The sequence below is a fragment of the Artemia franciscana genome, chromosome 7 (assembly GCF_032884065.1).
Source record: "Artemia franciscana chromosome 7, ASM3288406v1, whole genome shotgun sequence".
Classification (NCBI taxonomy): Eukaryota; Metazoa; Arthropoda; class Branchiopoda; order Anostraca; family Artemiidae; genus Artemia; species Artemia franciscana.
In genome coordinates this window covers 19,093,933-19,108,897 of record NC_088869.1, presented here as the reverse complement: position 1 = coordinate 19,108,897, position 14,965 = coordinate 19,093,933, and the positions used below count along the sequence as shown (strand labels likewise).

At 36.7% G+C, this 14,965-nt stretch overlaps 1 protein-coding gene across 1 annotated transcript in view; it reads right to left on the bottom strand.

The window, feature by feature from the left end:
* The window catches only part of LOC136028943 (5'-3' exoribonuclease 2 homolog), a 147,524-nt gene extending 132,796 nt beyond the window's left edge, over positions 1-14,728 (bottom strand). The window contains exon 1 of the mRNA XM_065706930.1: positions 14,647-14,728. The gene's annotated coding sequence lies outside the window, so the exon portion shown is untranslated. The remainder of the gene's footprint in view (positions 1-14,646) is intronic.
* Between the last annotated feature and the right edge of the window lie 237 nt (positions 14,729-14,965).

Genomic DNA, 14,965 nt, shown 5'->3' with positions numbered 1-14,965 from the left:
TAGCTAGCAAGAATTCCAAAGTACACAGTTACAAAATAGACACTAAAACTATAAGATAAAAGTAGAGTGAGAAGGGGAGGAAAATTTCAACTATGTGAGGGATAAAAGTTCTTCTATATCTTTCAGTGGAAACTCTTATTGGGGCAATCAGGGGGATTTTTCTTGAAACAAAACGTGGGGGCGGGTTCGGGGGGTAAATGTTCACTAGAGAAAAGAGAAGTAGTACAAGATTTATGCATGGCATTGTGGGCAAAATGCAAAGAAATTTGTGCTCTCCTTTCCTTAAGGGTGACTATATTTGCTTTCCAAAGAAGGGAAATGTAAGGCACTTCATCTTCATTGATAATTCCTAGGCAAATTTTTTGAACTGCCTCTATTCTGTCTGACAATTCACTGGAGATGGCAGGATGCCAAAAGGACACGTGTATTCAAGGGTAGGATATACAAAACAGAGATAAATCCTCAAACAATGCGATTTAGGACATTTAGATATATAAGGAAGTTCGAGGAGAGAAAATGCAGTATCTGTGCGTTTTAAGAAATCATTAACATGGCAATCCTATTTTAAGTCACTTGAGATGGTAACACCCAGTAATTCCATAGTATTAAAAGACATTTCAGGGGAGATTGGATAGGAGAAAGAAGGGGGAGTTTTAAAAAACTAATTGTAAAAACTGTTGACTTTAAAGGGTTGACTCTCATATAACTAGCAACAGTTTCATCTGATATTGACACCAAGATGTCCATTGGGTTACTTTTTAGATTTTTGAAATATTTTTCTAAGACAATTTAATCCTTGACGAATTTCAATCTATCTGGGAAACTGACACCAAGACTGTTTATCATGGTGAGAAATAAAATAGGGCCTAAGAGGGTTCCCTGGGGTACACCATTACAAATTGGGGGGGGGGGGGTGAGAACATACATTCAGGCATTTGACAACTTGCATTCTATTAGAAAGAAAGGACAAAATTACTCTTATTAAATAGGAGTCAACTAGAAAGTCATTGGTTAGTTTTTTTACTACTACATTATGGTTAATTAAATCAAAAGCTTTTTGTAAGTCAATTGTGATAACATTGAGCCAGGTAATGGGTTTTTCAAGTTTATTACATATAATGTCCAAGAGAAGAACAAGATTGTGTGCGATAGAAGTAGAACGCAAATTTCCAAATTGCCTTTGGTCAACATTTGGGATTATTTTTACTTTCAACCAATCAGCTAAAAAGCTTTCATATAACTTGGAAAATACCAGTGAAAGAGTAATGGGCCAAACACTAGCAAAATCTTATTTAATAGCCTTCTTTTTTGCGGGAGTAATAAAACCTGATTTTCAACAATCAGGAAACTTACCAGTAGAAGTAATTTCATTAAAAAGTACTGACAAAGGTTCTGGAAGAATGTCTGCAAAGGCTTTAATTAGTACAATTTGGATGTCTTGCGGACAGGTGCTACATTTTTTAATGTTTTAGTTTTTGCCTCAACATCTGAGGTCAAAATAATAGGGAAATAGGGAGAGTGTAGATCATAATCAGTATATATAGAGACGGGAGGGAGGCTTTGCACTATGGAGGAAAGAAATTTATTCAGATCATTGGCTGTAACAAGGGGCTCTTCTTGTAAATGGAAATCTATATTATTATGTGTTTTCCTACAAATTTTTTTTATACTATTGTACCACTGTTTTGGCTTAGTCGTAAACAGATCCTTGACTTTACATTTGTAATACACAGAAGCTGATTTACATATTTCTTTTTTTTTTATATGTTAATGCAGTGATTTAGCTTCAGATGTTTCACCATTCTGAAAAAGATTAATTTTAAGCCTAATTAGCTTTTTAACTGACTAGTAGTGTAAGGTTTGTCATTAGAACACGATTTTACTTTTTCTCAGGGAAGAATTCTAAGTATTTGGTTTTAATCAGATTTCAGAAGTAAGACACTTTAACATTAATGTTGTTATTCCCCTTAAGAGCTGGCCAGTTTTCATTAGTCATCCAATATCCAAACTCGAAAAGACTTTCATTGGAAATTGGATGATAAGAGATTTGGGTAAAATGTATGATTAAAGCTGGAAAGAGGCTTCATCAATAAAAAAAAAAATGGTAGCTTCCTCCTAAAGGGGGCAAAGGAACAGGTGAGCTATTGAAAGTATACCTATTCGTGCAAATTAGATCAAGACTAGTATTTCCTTTGGTTGTAGGTATTTTTACAATCTGTTTTAAATTAAGTGAACTACAAAGGGAATTTAACTTTAGGTCACTAGCATCACCTACTAGGAAAATACCAGCATTTGGGAATTTGCAGAGGACAAAGGCAGTACTACTATGCAGTCGCAGGAAGAACTGCTGTCTGTGTGCAGTGTTTTGATTTGGGGAATGATAAAAGCAGCAAAAAACAACCAAATTAAAAGGACAAGGTAGAATTTTGGGTCTCACACTTACGCAAATAATTTCATCATAATCTGAAAGGTTGGGAGTATTAACTAATTTAAGGAAGATAGCTACCTACAAATAATAATATCCCGCCTCCCTTCTTACCTAGGGGGTGGTCATGAGGACAAGGTTTTATGAATTCGGAGTAGTTAAAGATTGGAACTCTACGCCTGGACCTCTGTTACAGCAATTACATCAATTTTGTGCAATCGAGAGTCTTAGTCTATTTACCCACCGATTACTGTTATGCGCATCTGAAAGACAATTTGATTAAGCTTGCAACTTAGTCAGTTCCTTTGTATGTTATTGTAAAGTGCAAAATCTAGCAGTAAACCTTGCTGGGGATATGAGCTGTAACATTTTTGACAACAGTAGCAGTCATGCAAACACTCTGAATACTATGTGTCCTCAGCTTGTGGGAGTCAAGAATGCCCAAGGTTTCATACATATCCATCAGGACTTTTTCATGTGTTCCCTGAATGTAAAACCAGACTCCAGATCCTCACTTATCTGGACTTTCCAAACTGCAGACCATATGCCTATCAGCAATATATTCCCTGTTCAACATGTTGCAACAAGTGACCCAAGTCAAGACAATGATAGTCAATAGCATGAAACCGCTGACTGGGCTTGTGTAGGTATGTTTATGTCCTGGGCTGTTAGTGATTCTATTTTGGAAAGTATCAAAGTGCTGTTTCATCTACTTTCCCTGAAAAACCTATTAGCCATTGAAGAGAAGCGAACCTTACTGAATATTTATTGTGCTGAGATTGATCACACCCTACACACTGCTGAGCATGCTCATGTACCTGTACAAACAGTACATCTTAGAACTGAGAAGCATCGTTGGTCAGGTACCCCTGACCTTATTGATTCGTGTGCCAAATTGACATTCTGGTTTTGTGTCTCGGGGAGTGTGGTATGCCACAGTAAGGTTTGGTAAATGAAATTCATCTGAAAACAAAGTGACGTTTTGCAAAAGTGTCACCAAGCTAAATCAGTAGTCAAACTATCAAGTAAAGTCACAGGTGATCCTAATTTTGTATAGAAATTGCTCATAAGAGATAATTCAAAGGCCTATAATGCTGTCAAAATTACCAGTGGTCAGTGATATGGTTACTTTGAAGTGAGTTTTCCAAGCCTGATCCACCATCGTCAAATCAATACGAAAGGGAGCTAAATGGTTGCTATGGCCAAGAGATCAGTTTTATTGTTACTTAATTGGCAGTTACTGAGTGCATTTTTAAGCTACAAAAGAAAACTTCTTGTGATGTTGATGACATCTGTGCAGAGCATCTAAGATGTGGGCCCCCTCTCCTGATTGAGCATCTGACCATACTATTTCAGATGACATTCTGTTGTGGTACAGTTCTTGATTTGTTCAGTACTGGAGTAATAACCTTGGTATCAAAAAGGGGAAAGCCCTTAGATCAATGTTCTTCTTTTAGACCAATTATGGTGTCACCAGTTTAGTGCAAAGTTTTTAAGTTAGTAATTACTGATGAGATATCCGATAAGTGTTATACACCAGATAACCAATTTGGTTTCAAGAAAGAAGTAATCCACAACCATGCTCATCATTTGATTGCTAATTTTCTTTTAAATGCTTAAGAAAATAATGAGGTATTATATTTTGCTGGGTTAGACATGTCTAGAGCTTTCAACATGAGTGTATATCCACATATCTTATTGACTGCTTATAAGCATGGAGTTAATATTTCTGTCCTCAAATTGATGTATGATATGTATTAAAAGCTAAAACCAAGAGTTAAGGTCACCCTAGTACAGTGGAACTTACTCCTTCAATCCCAGTAAAGAAGGGTATTAGACAGGGTGCAGTTACTTCTCTGCCCCTGTTGAATAATACTGTCATTGTTCAACTTTGCACCATTTTGGGCTCTTCTTGCTGCTTTAGATATTAAGGATATATGGAAGTGTTTGTACAAGTATGCAAAATATTTACTACAGTTGCCTCTCTGGACAACAACTCCCTATCCTCATGGTATGAAGTTGCTAGTCTAGTTTTTGCAGTGCAGAAAAAAATGAGAGATAATAGAGGCAGATTATTGGTGAAAGCAATTATGAAATTGTGCTTTTGTGGTCACGCATTTGTTGTAACATATACTGTCCTTATATCTGCCTCTATATTTTTTTTTCTTGTCAGTTCTTCTCTGTTTTGGTTTTGTTTGTATTTGTCAAAATTTATTTGTTTCTCTCCCTTTTCTTTCTTTATTACTCCATCAGTGTTGTATTTTACATTTATGATGGGCAATATATATATATATATATATATATATATATATATATATATATATATATATATATATATATATATATATATATATATATATATATATAGAATTACTTACAAAAATAATAAGACATAATAAATGATATGATTATGTTGATGATCCTATCAAATGAAAATAAATTAATACTATGAAATTCAGATTTATGACTGACTGTGTATAAGACTGCAGTTTTGGAAGTATTGTCAGCCTTGGCTGCTACTGGTGTCTTCTCTCTTGACAGTTGGAATTTGTGGGATCAATATAGCACAGAGGAGGGAGGATTAATTCTTTAGCAAAGTATGTGGAATGTTGGTATTTTTAGTTGGGGGTTTGTGAGTTGCTTTGTAAAATAGTGTGGGAATTGAAGTGTAGGTGGTCATTAAGTATGTGATTGGGTGCTGTGGTTAGATGTTTGTCAATTTCAGTTTGTTTTTTTCAGTGTAATTAGCTTAATAACATCAAAGCCTTAAGCCATTAGTAGTAGCCAAACCTAATGGTTAAGAATATAGCCTACCCTCAAAATCAATTTCATCAGTTATTTTGAGCTCCACAGACAAAAAAGCAAAGTTTGTCAACCTGAACTTGCTCTATCACTGCTGAGATTGTTATGGGCCATTGTCCAACATTCTTCAGGTACTTTGCTTCCTTTAACTTTCAGCTCTGGAGTTGTTGGGATTTGCATGTGGTTTTAATTTTCTATTGAACATTTTTAGCAAAAAGCTTGGTAAAGAGAAGCTTGAGGATTGCATAGTAGCACAATAAACAATTTCTACTTCCAAATCCAGACCACACTCTACCACAACATTTATAATGGTTGCTTTAATGTCTCCACAATCAGACCTTTGTTTTCTGTGGTTCCAATATACTTTAAAAATGACCCTCAAATCTTGTTTTCCTTCTCCCTTCTCTCAATGCTGTCCTCTTGAAAGTGTCACCTGGGTAATCTCAGCAGTAATATTAGGCATGTAAAACTTGTGCAACAGGATATGTCAATTTCAAGGTTATAAGGTGAATAGGGACTTTCCTACCAAGTAGAATGCACAGGGTTCCCACAAATACCAGGAATGGTGCCATCTTCTCTGAGCCAGCCAGTTTTCAGTGGTGCCCTGCAGGTCTTGGGCCCTATACTGTTGAGTATGTATTTCAATGACTGCTCAACAAACCTGAAGAATCCACAGATATTTAATGCAGACCTGAATGTGAAGTTCTTTATCTTAGCCAAAATAGCCACAACCAATCATCCACTATTAGGAATGACCAGCTAAGGGTGGTAGCTTAAGAAACAGATTTATGCACTATCATAGACAGGGAGCTTAAGTTATATAGCCATACACCACCTCAAACTGCAAGAGCAAATTGGGCCTTGGACTCATGAAGAGAACTTTTACTACCAGGAAACTGTTTGCAATATGGAAACTCTATAAGGCCTTAGTCTATCCATATTTACCTTACCTAAATTACCTTAATCCATCTGAGAGCTTTAAGGTCTTCCAGACCTGTAGTGCTCTTGAGTGGATGACTGGCAATCGAACCTCCACTGCTTCTTCTCCCACTCTTTGTCAAGTTGGTTTTTGAAGGACTGGATGGAGGGAGCACTGACAGTTGAATCTTTCAGTTTATTCCAATGATTTATGACTCTTCTCAAAAATAATATTTGGCGAGTCTTAGATCGGGAGCTTGACTTTGGTAGCTTCTTGGAGTGTCCTCTTGTGTTGTCCTGGCTGGTACTGAGATTGCCACCAAAGATTGCTGACTTTTCGGTCTGTAGCTTGTAAGTAAGCATCATATCGCTGTGCAAGCGTCGGTAAACCAGAGTGGGTAGTTTGAGGTGCTTGAGGCGGTCCTCATATGAGATTGATGCTAGACTTCTTATGCATTTTGTTGCTCGTCTCTGTACGTTTTCGATGAGCCTCACATCTTGTTGATAAGAAGGACCAGCAAGACACATGCCAAAATCGAGATGAGGTCTGACAAGAGCCTTGTATAATTTTATTAATATAGATGCCTGTCTGCTGTTGATGGTTCGTTTTAGTAGTCCAAGACTGGAGCTTGCTCGGGAAACAACATGCTGGACATGGCTGTGAAATTTAAGTTTATCATCAATAATGACACCTAGATCCCTTTCTTCTGTTCTGTTCTTTAGTTGCTCTTTTACTTTGGTGGTGGGGTTGTAGATCGTGCAGTTTTTGGGTTATTGGATCCAAGGTGTAATACACAGCACTTTCCTACATTAAATTGGAGAAGCCAGTCATGGGTCCAAACTTGTAGCTCATCTATGTTGTGCTAGATACTCTGGGGGCATGCAATACCAAAGAGTTTGGCATCATCAGCAAATAGGTGCAAGCCATTTTCAATATGGTCGAATATGTCATTGATGATTTGTAGCAAATAAGCGAACTTTCTGCCTGCGCTTCATAAGGAAATTCATCAGCCAGTCTACAACAGCCTGATTGATGCTGATAGCAGATATTTTGGAGTGCAGTCCACTGTGAGGAACCTTGTCAAAGGCCTTAGCAAAGTCCAGCAGTAGCAGGTCAACCGGATGTCCGTGGTCAGTTAGGTCTGTGATTTCCTCATATGATTCCAAGAGGTTTGTTTCAATTGACTTCCCTGACTGGAAGCCATGCTGCTTGGGGGACAAGACATGTTGGTTGTCAAATGCTTAAGGATTGAATCATTGACTATGTGCTCAAGTATTTTAACAACTACTGGGGTCAGGCTAATTGGCCAATAGTTTTAAGGCTTGGAATGATTACCTTTCTTGAAAACTGGAGTAATGTTGGCTATTTGCCAGTCTGCTGGCAGCTCTCTAGAGGTAAGTGATGTCTGGAAAATTCTCCTAAGTGGTTCTGCTATGATAGCTGCAGTTTCTTTTAATAGCTTGGGATGTAGGTTATCTGGTCCTGGCAATTTGTTAGTATCTAATTTCTGTAAGCGTCTGAGAACCTCTGTATGCGATAGAGTGATGCTTTCCATTGGGGATGTTACATGTATTCAGGTGAAGAGGGTAAAGGACCATCGGGTTCAGTGGTGAAAACAGAAACGAATTGCTGATTTAGTGAATTTGCAAGCTTGTTGATATTGGATATTTCTTCAACTTCTTCAGTTATTAGTTTCCTGATGCCTCATCTATTATGGTCTTGGCTAGAGACATATAACCAAAATTTCTTTGGATTTGTCTGCAAGTTTAGATCCGAAGCCCGTGTATAAATCGCGTGTTAAATTTTTAAGTCTGTTCCTGCTCTTTGAAAATTTTTCTTTGTTTTCTGGGGATGGATACTTTTTGTAGTTCTTCCATTGTCTGTTTTTTTTTTGGTTGATTTCCTTTTTAATATCTTTTGTCATTGTCAGCAGTGTTCGTGGTTTTGGGATGAGCTTGCTTGAAGTGTACTGTTCAGCTTTGTTTAGCAGTAATTCCTTGAAGCATTGCCATTGTTGTTCTAAAGAGCGGATTAGGACATCATCCCAGGAGATGATGCTGAGATCCATTCTAATCTTCTCATAGTCTATGAAGGTCCTTTTGATGTAGCTGTTAGTTACTTTGAGGAATGTTGTTTTTATTTCTATGGCAACATGATCGCTTTTCCCAATTGTGGGCATGTACTTAGTATAAAGAAGGGATTCTGGTCTTCTAAGAAATATTAGGTCTAGGAGTCTTGGAAGCTGCCCCCTCATGAAACGGGTCAGTTGGTCACCAATTTGGTGGAGGCAAATATCATGGATCATATCTATGATGGGATTCACAGTATCAGAGGTGACATAGGGGAATTGGTCTTTCCAGGTGATGATTGGCAGGTTGAAGTTGCCTGCAATTAATAGGTCACCCTTATGGGTGTCTGCAACCTTCTGAATGAGCTCAGCTAGAGAGTTTGGTATGATACTGGTTGTGTCCTAAGTGTAAGACTGGGGAAATGTGGAATGGAAGCTGACTTGGGATTCTGCCAAAGATGAAGTCACATCCCTGGCAAGATTTTCTAAAGGAGCAAATGAACTAACATCATTGTGTTGCAAGAGCGACACTTTGGTTTTTTTCTGTTTTTTTTCCTAGCACCCTGACTTCAGCTTGATTGATGAATATAACTTTGCATTTTGGAAAGCTTCATCTCTTGCCTGGAGCAAAAATCTATTTTTTCTGTTCCCGTTTCTGTTTGTGATTTCAGCTGAGTTTATAAGTTGTTTTTTTGCACTTAGAATTGCAGTAAAGAAATGGTATCAGATGTACCTCTTAAACTTTAAAAGTTCTCTTATTGCTGGGGAAATTAGAGTTTATCTTTTGCTCCTTTCTAAGTGATGATGTTAGAAACTTGGCCTATGGCAAAAAAGTCAACTTTTGAACTAAGACAGGTAGATTTTGTTTTTGACAGCAGTCAATAGCTCTTAATGAGGTGATCAAAGTGTATGTCACCCATTTTTGGGTAGAAAAATTCCTTCTTGAGATATACCATTTTGAAGTTTAAAGGGATTGAAAGCTTCAGTAGTAAGGTACACACTGAAACCAAAAATAGGCTGATACCAATTGTGAGACATATAGGGGTTTTAAGCAACATTTGTCTGTTAGCTCATAATCATCTTTGGCAATGAGGGGTTTGCAACTTTTTCTAGTTGGTGTACTTATTATTTGTGTCTGGTGTATTTGATAGTAAGACCAATTTGGTTTCAGTGGTAAGACATGTAAGTAATAATTGGGTGTTAGGCTACAATCATCTTCAGCAATGAGGGGTTTGCAACTTTTGCTAGTTACAATGAGGGGTATGCAACTTTTGGGAGTTGTTGTACCTAAGTATTTATTTTAAGATCCTTACAGATTAACAACTTCGGCATTTTATCAAAGCAAGGAAACAAAACCAAAGTGCTGCTCTTGCAACACTTTACTTGGCAAAGCCAAACAAAGGTTGCTGCAACACCTCATGTTGCCCATACAACATAGATCTAGTTGATAGGAGGTTAATGCCAGATTTGCCTCTCACTCAATTGGACTATCTGTCTTGGCTTTTTCTACAATTAACTGTAGCTTGATGCCTGTATCTATTCAATCAAACAGTTTGTGGTAATGAACTGTAGTAAGGAGCAACCCGGCTCAATAGTAACCAAAATTCTAAAAAATTGAATTTTGATACCAATAGCTACATCAAAAGAATCGCATTTTTAATGCTAATTTTAAATATACAAGTTTCATCAAGTTTAGTCTTACCCATCAAAAGTTACGAGCCTGAGAAAATTTGCATTATTTTAGAAAATAGGGGAAACACCCCCTATAAGCTACAGAATCTTAACAAAAATCACACCATCAGATTCAGCATATCAGAGAACCCTCCTGTAGAATTTTCAAGCTCCTATCAATAAAAATGTGGAATTTTGTATTTTTTGCCAGAAGGCAGATCATGGATGCATGTTTATTTGTTTGTTTGTTGTTTTTTTTTTCCCAGGGGTGATCATATCGACCCACTTGTCCAAGAATATTGCAAGAGGGCTCATTCTAACGGAAATGAAAAGTTCAAGTGCCCTTCTTAAGAGACCAAAAAAAACTGGAGGGCACCTAGGCCCCTCCCACGCTAATTATTTTCCCAAAGTCAATGGATCAAAATTCTGAGATAGCCATTTTATTCAGCATAGTCGAAAAACCTTATAACTATGTCTTTGGGGATGACTTACTCCCCCACAGTCCCCATGGGAGGGGCAACAAGTTACAAAATTTGACCAGTTCTTACATATGGTAATGGTTATTGGAAAGTGTATAGGCATTTTCAGGAGGATTTTTTGGTTGGGGGGAGGGATTAAGAAGAGGGGGATATGCTGGGGGAACTTTCCATTGAGTATTTGTCATGGGGGAAGAAAATTTCCATGAAGGGAGCACAGGATTTACTAGCATTATTTAAAAAAACAATGAAAAAATAAACATGAAAAAGTTTTTTTCAGCTGGAGGTAAGGAACAGCATTAAAACTTAAAACAAACAGAAATTATTATCCATATGAGGGGCTCACCTCCTCCTAATACCTCGCTCTTTACGCTAAAGTATTTTTAGTAATTTCAACTATTTATTCTACAGCTTTTGTGATTCAGGGGTCATTCTTAATGAATTGGGACAAAATTTAAGCTTTAGTGTAAAGAGCAAGGTACTGACAAGGGGCTGAACCCCCTCATATATGTAGAAAAAACATGAGAATACAAAAGTTCTTTAGGTAAGCTAATTTATAAGTTACATAAATCTTTTACTAATAAAAAAATTCGTAATAAATTAAAAGTTCTAAATGCCTTTTTAATTAACCAAAAAATCAGAGGGCAACTAGGCTTCCTCCCCTGCTTTTTTTTCTCAAAACCATTTGATCAGAATTATGAGAAAGCCATTTAGCCAAAAAAAAAATATGCAAATTTCGTTTTAATTATTCCTCTGTGGAGAGCCAAAATCAAAACATGCATTGATTCAAAAACGTTCAGAAATTAAATTAAAAAAAAACAAGTTTTTTAACTGAAAGTAAGGAGCAACATTAAAACTTAAAACGAGCAGAACTTACTTTGTATATGAAAGGGCCTGCTTCCTCATCAACACCCTGCTCTTTATGCTAAAGTTTTTTACTATTTTAAAAAGAAGAACTGAGAGAAAGAGTCAAACCTTAGCGTATCTGTGCCTCTCCCAATGAGAGAGGAAGAGAGAGAGAAGCTTGAATACCATACAATGGAAATGGGCTAGATGGGAACCTCATATGAAAATAACTATATGGTTGGTATACGTGTAGCAGATGGTTACACTTGAGCAACAGTCCAACCATTCATGGCTTTAAGCATCTGTGCTTTAAGTGGCAAACATGGGCTTGATGGAAACCCAAATGAAAAAGGAATATGATGTTGGTATGTGCATAGCACATGATTACCACTAGAGCAACAGTCCAACTAGCCATGGCTTGAAGGCATCTGTGCTTTAAGCAGTGAACCTGGGCATGAAATAGGACTATATTATTAGTATATGTTTAGCAATTGATTACTGCAAGAGAAACAGTCTAACCATTCAGCATCCATACTTTAAGCAGTGGGCATAAGCTAGATGGGATGACTGTCTGGTAATTATTAATTAATTAAAAAATGTGCAAACCTTTGGTTTGTGTGTTAGCCATGGTTACTGCTGAAGCAACATTCTAACCATTCAGGGCCTTAAGCATCTGTGCTTTAAGCAGCAAACATGGGCTAGATGGTACCCCATGAGAAAAGAGGAATATATTGTTGGTATGTGTGTAGCTCAAGGTTACCGCTAGAGCAATGGTCCAACTAGCCATAGCTTTAAGCATCCATGCTTTTGAGCAATAAACATGGGCATGAAAAAGGATTACATTGTTGGTATATGTTTAACAATTCATTACCACTAGAGAAATAGTCTAACCATTCAACAGCTTTCAGCATCCATACTTTAAGAGGTGGGCACAAGTTAGATGGGATGACTATCTGACTGTCTTTATTAATTAATTAGAAAAATTTGCAACTGGAACCCCTGCCAATAATCCACAGACCTATATGAGGGGGTCAGTATGGATGGAAAAAATAGTGAAAAATGAACTTGGTTGAGAATGATGGACTAAGCTGAGGCAACAAATTGATAGTATTTGGAAAGTGATTGGAGACTGCAGGCACCCCCTCCCTGCCTATCCCAAAGAGAGAGAGAGAGAGAGAGAGGGAAGCTTGAATGCCAGTGGACATGGGAACCCCATATGTTGGTATGTGCATAGGGCATGGCTACTGCTTGAGCAATAGTCAAGCTATTCATGGCTTCAAGCATCAGTGCTTTAAGTGGCAAACATGGGCTTGATGGAATCCTATATGAAAAAGGAATATAGTGTTGGTAATTGTGTAATGCAGGGTTTACACTAGAGCAACAGTCTAACTAGCCATGGCTTGTTGGTATGTGTATACCAGATATTTACCACTAAAATAAGTGTCTAACCATTCACACCTATAAGCATCCATGCTTTGAGCAGTGAACATGGGCTAGATGGTATCCCATATGAAAAAGGAATATATTGTTGGTATGTATATAGCAGTGTATTACCACTAGAGTAATGGGTCTAACCATTCACAGCTTAGAGGCATTCATGCTTTAAGAAGTAAACATGGGCAAGAAAGTATCCTATTTGAAAAAAAAGGAATATATTGTTGGCATTTGTGTAGGGAAGGGTTACCACTAGAGCAACAGTCTAACCCTTCAGGAATTTCAGTGAGTTTCAACCATTCAGACTGGTTGACTTAATGCCCTTGCTAAAAAATGTCTAAATTATTTTTCATCAATTAAGATTATGAATTTGCAACTAGAACTCCTGCCAATAATCCAAAGACCTTATATGAGGGGGGTCACTATAGAAAAAAAAAATTGAGCCTGTTGAATGGAAGCAGTGGAGATGGGCTAAATGGGATCTCAGTCCAAATGAACATGTTTTTTATATTGGTGTAGCACATGGTTACTGCTTGAGCAACAGTCTAACCATTCACAGCCTTAAGCAACTGTGCACCTGTGTAGCTGTACTCAGTTGATGAGTGTGTGGAATTGGAAACCTATACCATAGGAAAGCTGACTAGCATGCCAGTGGGAAACCCAAGGTGAGATAGAGAGAGCTCATATTCCCTTTCATTCCCACTATGGCTTGTGATTAGGGTGAGAGTTTAAAATGGCTTGTTGGTTATAAGCCATTCAGTCTGCATGATTCAGTACCCATGTAAAAAAATGTCCAAAGTGTGTTTAATTAATTAAAATTATAAATTTGTAATTGGAACACCTGCCAATAATCCCCAGACCTTATATGAGGGGGTCACTATAGAAAAAAAATAGAGCATGTTGAATGGAAGCTGTTAACATGGGCTAAAGTGGATCTCAGTCCAAATGAACATGTTGTTGGTATTGGTGTAGTGCATGGTTTCCACTTGAGCAACAGTTCATAGCCTTAAGCATCCATGCTCCTGTGTAGCTGTACTCAGTGTATGAGTGTGATAGTGTGTGGAATTGAAAACTCTAACAAGAAAAGTTGACTAGCATGCCAGTGGGAGACCTAAGGAGAGAGAGAGCTCTAGTTTTCCCTTTCATTTTCACTAGGTCTTGTATGGTATGTTTTGTTTGTTGTCCTGGCAAAGTGTGCATTAGTTATACCAATTGGTGTGTCAAACTTTTACAGATCAAAACTGTTGCTTCTTTCTTGTATTTAGAAGTCATGATAGAGTTTGGCCCCAATTTGTGTCTGAAACTGGTATCAAGTCTCATCAAAATGAGACAGCTTGTTGGTTACAAACCATTCAGTCTGCTTGACTCAGTATCCATTTTGAAAAATGTCCAAAGTGCTTTTAACTACTTAAAATTATAAATTTGCGACTGGAACCCCTGCAAATATTCCCCAGACCTTATATGAGGGGGTCACTATAGAACAGAACATTTGAGCATGTTGAATGGAATCAGTCAACATGGGCTAAAGTGGATATATATATATAGGCTATATATATATATATATATATAATTATATATATATATATATATATATATATATATATATATATATATATATATATATATATATATATATATATATATATATATATATATATATATATATATATATATATATATATATATATATATATATATATATATATATATATATATATATATATATATATATATATATATATATATATATATATATATATATATATATATAGAGAGAGAGAGAGAAAAAAACATAAATATACTTTTATTAATGTGTTCACTTTATTCGCAATGATATGTGAAAAAGTTAAAATTTGCCAAGGCCTATGCTAGGCTTTATCCATTCCTGAAAGTGCAATCCAGCTAACTCAATTACTCTACTTTCCCATGATCATCATCTACAATTAATAAAACTTCCTCACTGTTATATTTACTTCAATACAATATTATCATAGCAGGATTTTACCTTCGTAAGTTTGTTAATCACGGGCAGTTTGTTCTTTTCTTTAAAAATTGTGCCACAGAGGCGGGAGACAGTTGCGCACTCTTCCACAAATCTATAGAGCGTAAAATAGGTAGCGCTAAAATTGCTTGAATTCTCAAAAAAATTCTCTTAAATTCTCCTATTTACCTTTAATTCTCTGAAATAAAATTGATTAAATTCTTTTATTGCACTTTAATTCGTTTACTGGTTTTCTGTTGTGTCCACAAACCCAAAAAAGAAAAAAGGACTTGAAAGTCGAAATTGGCACTAGTGTAAAAAACAAAACAGATTCTACTCTTAC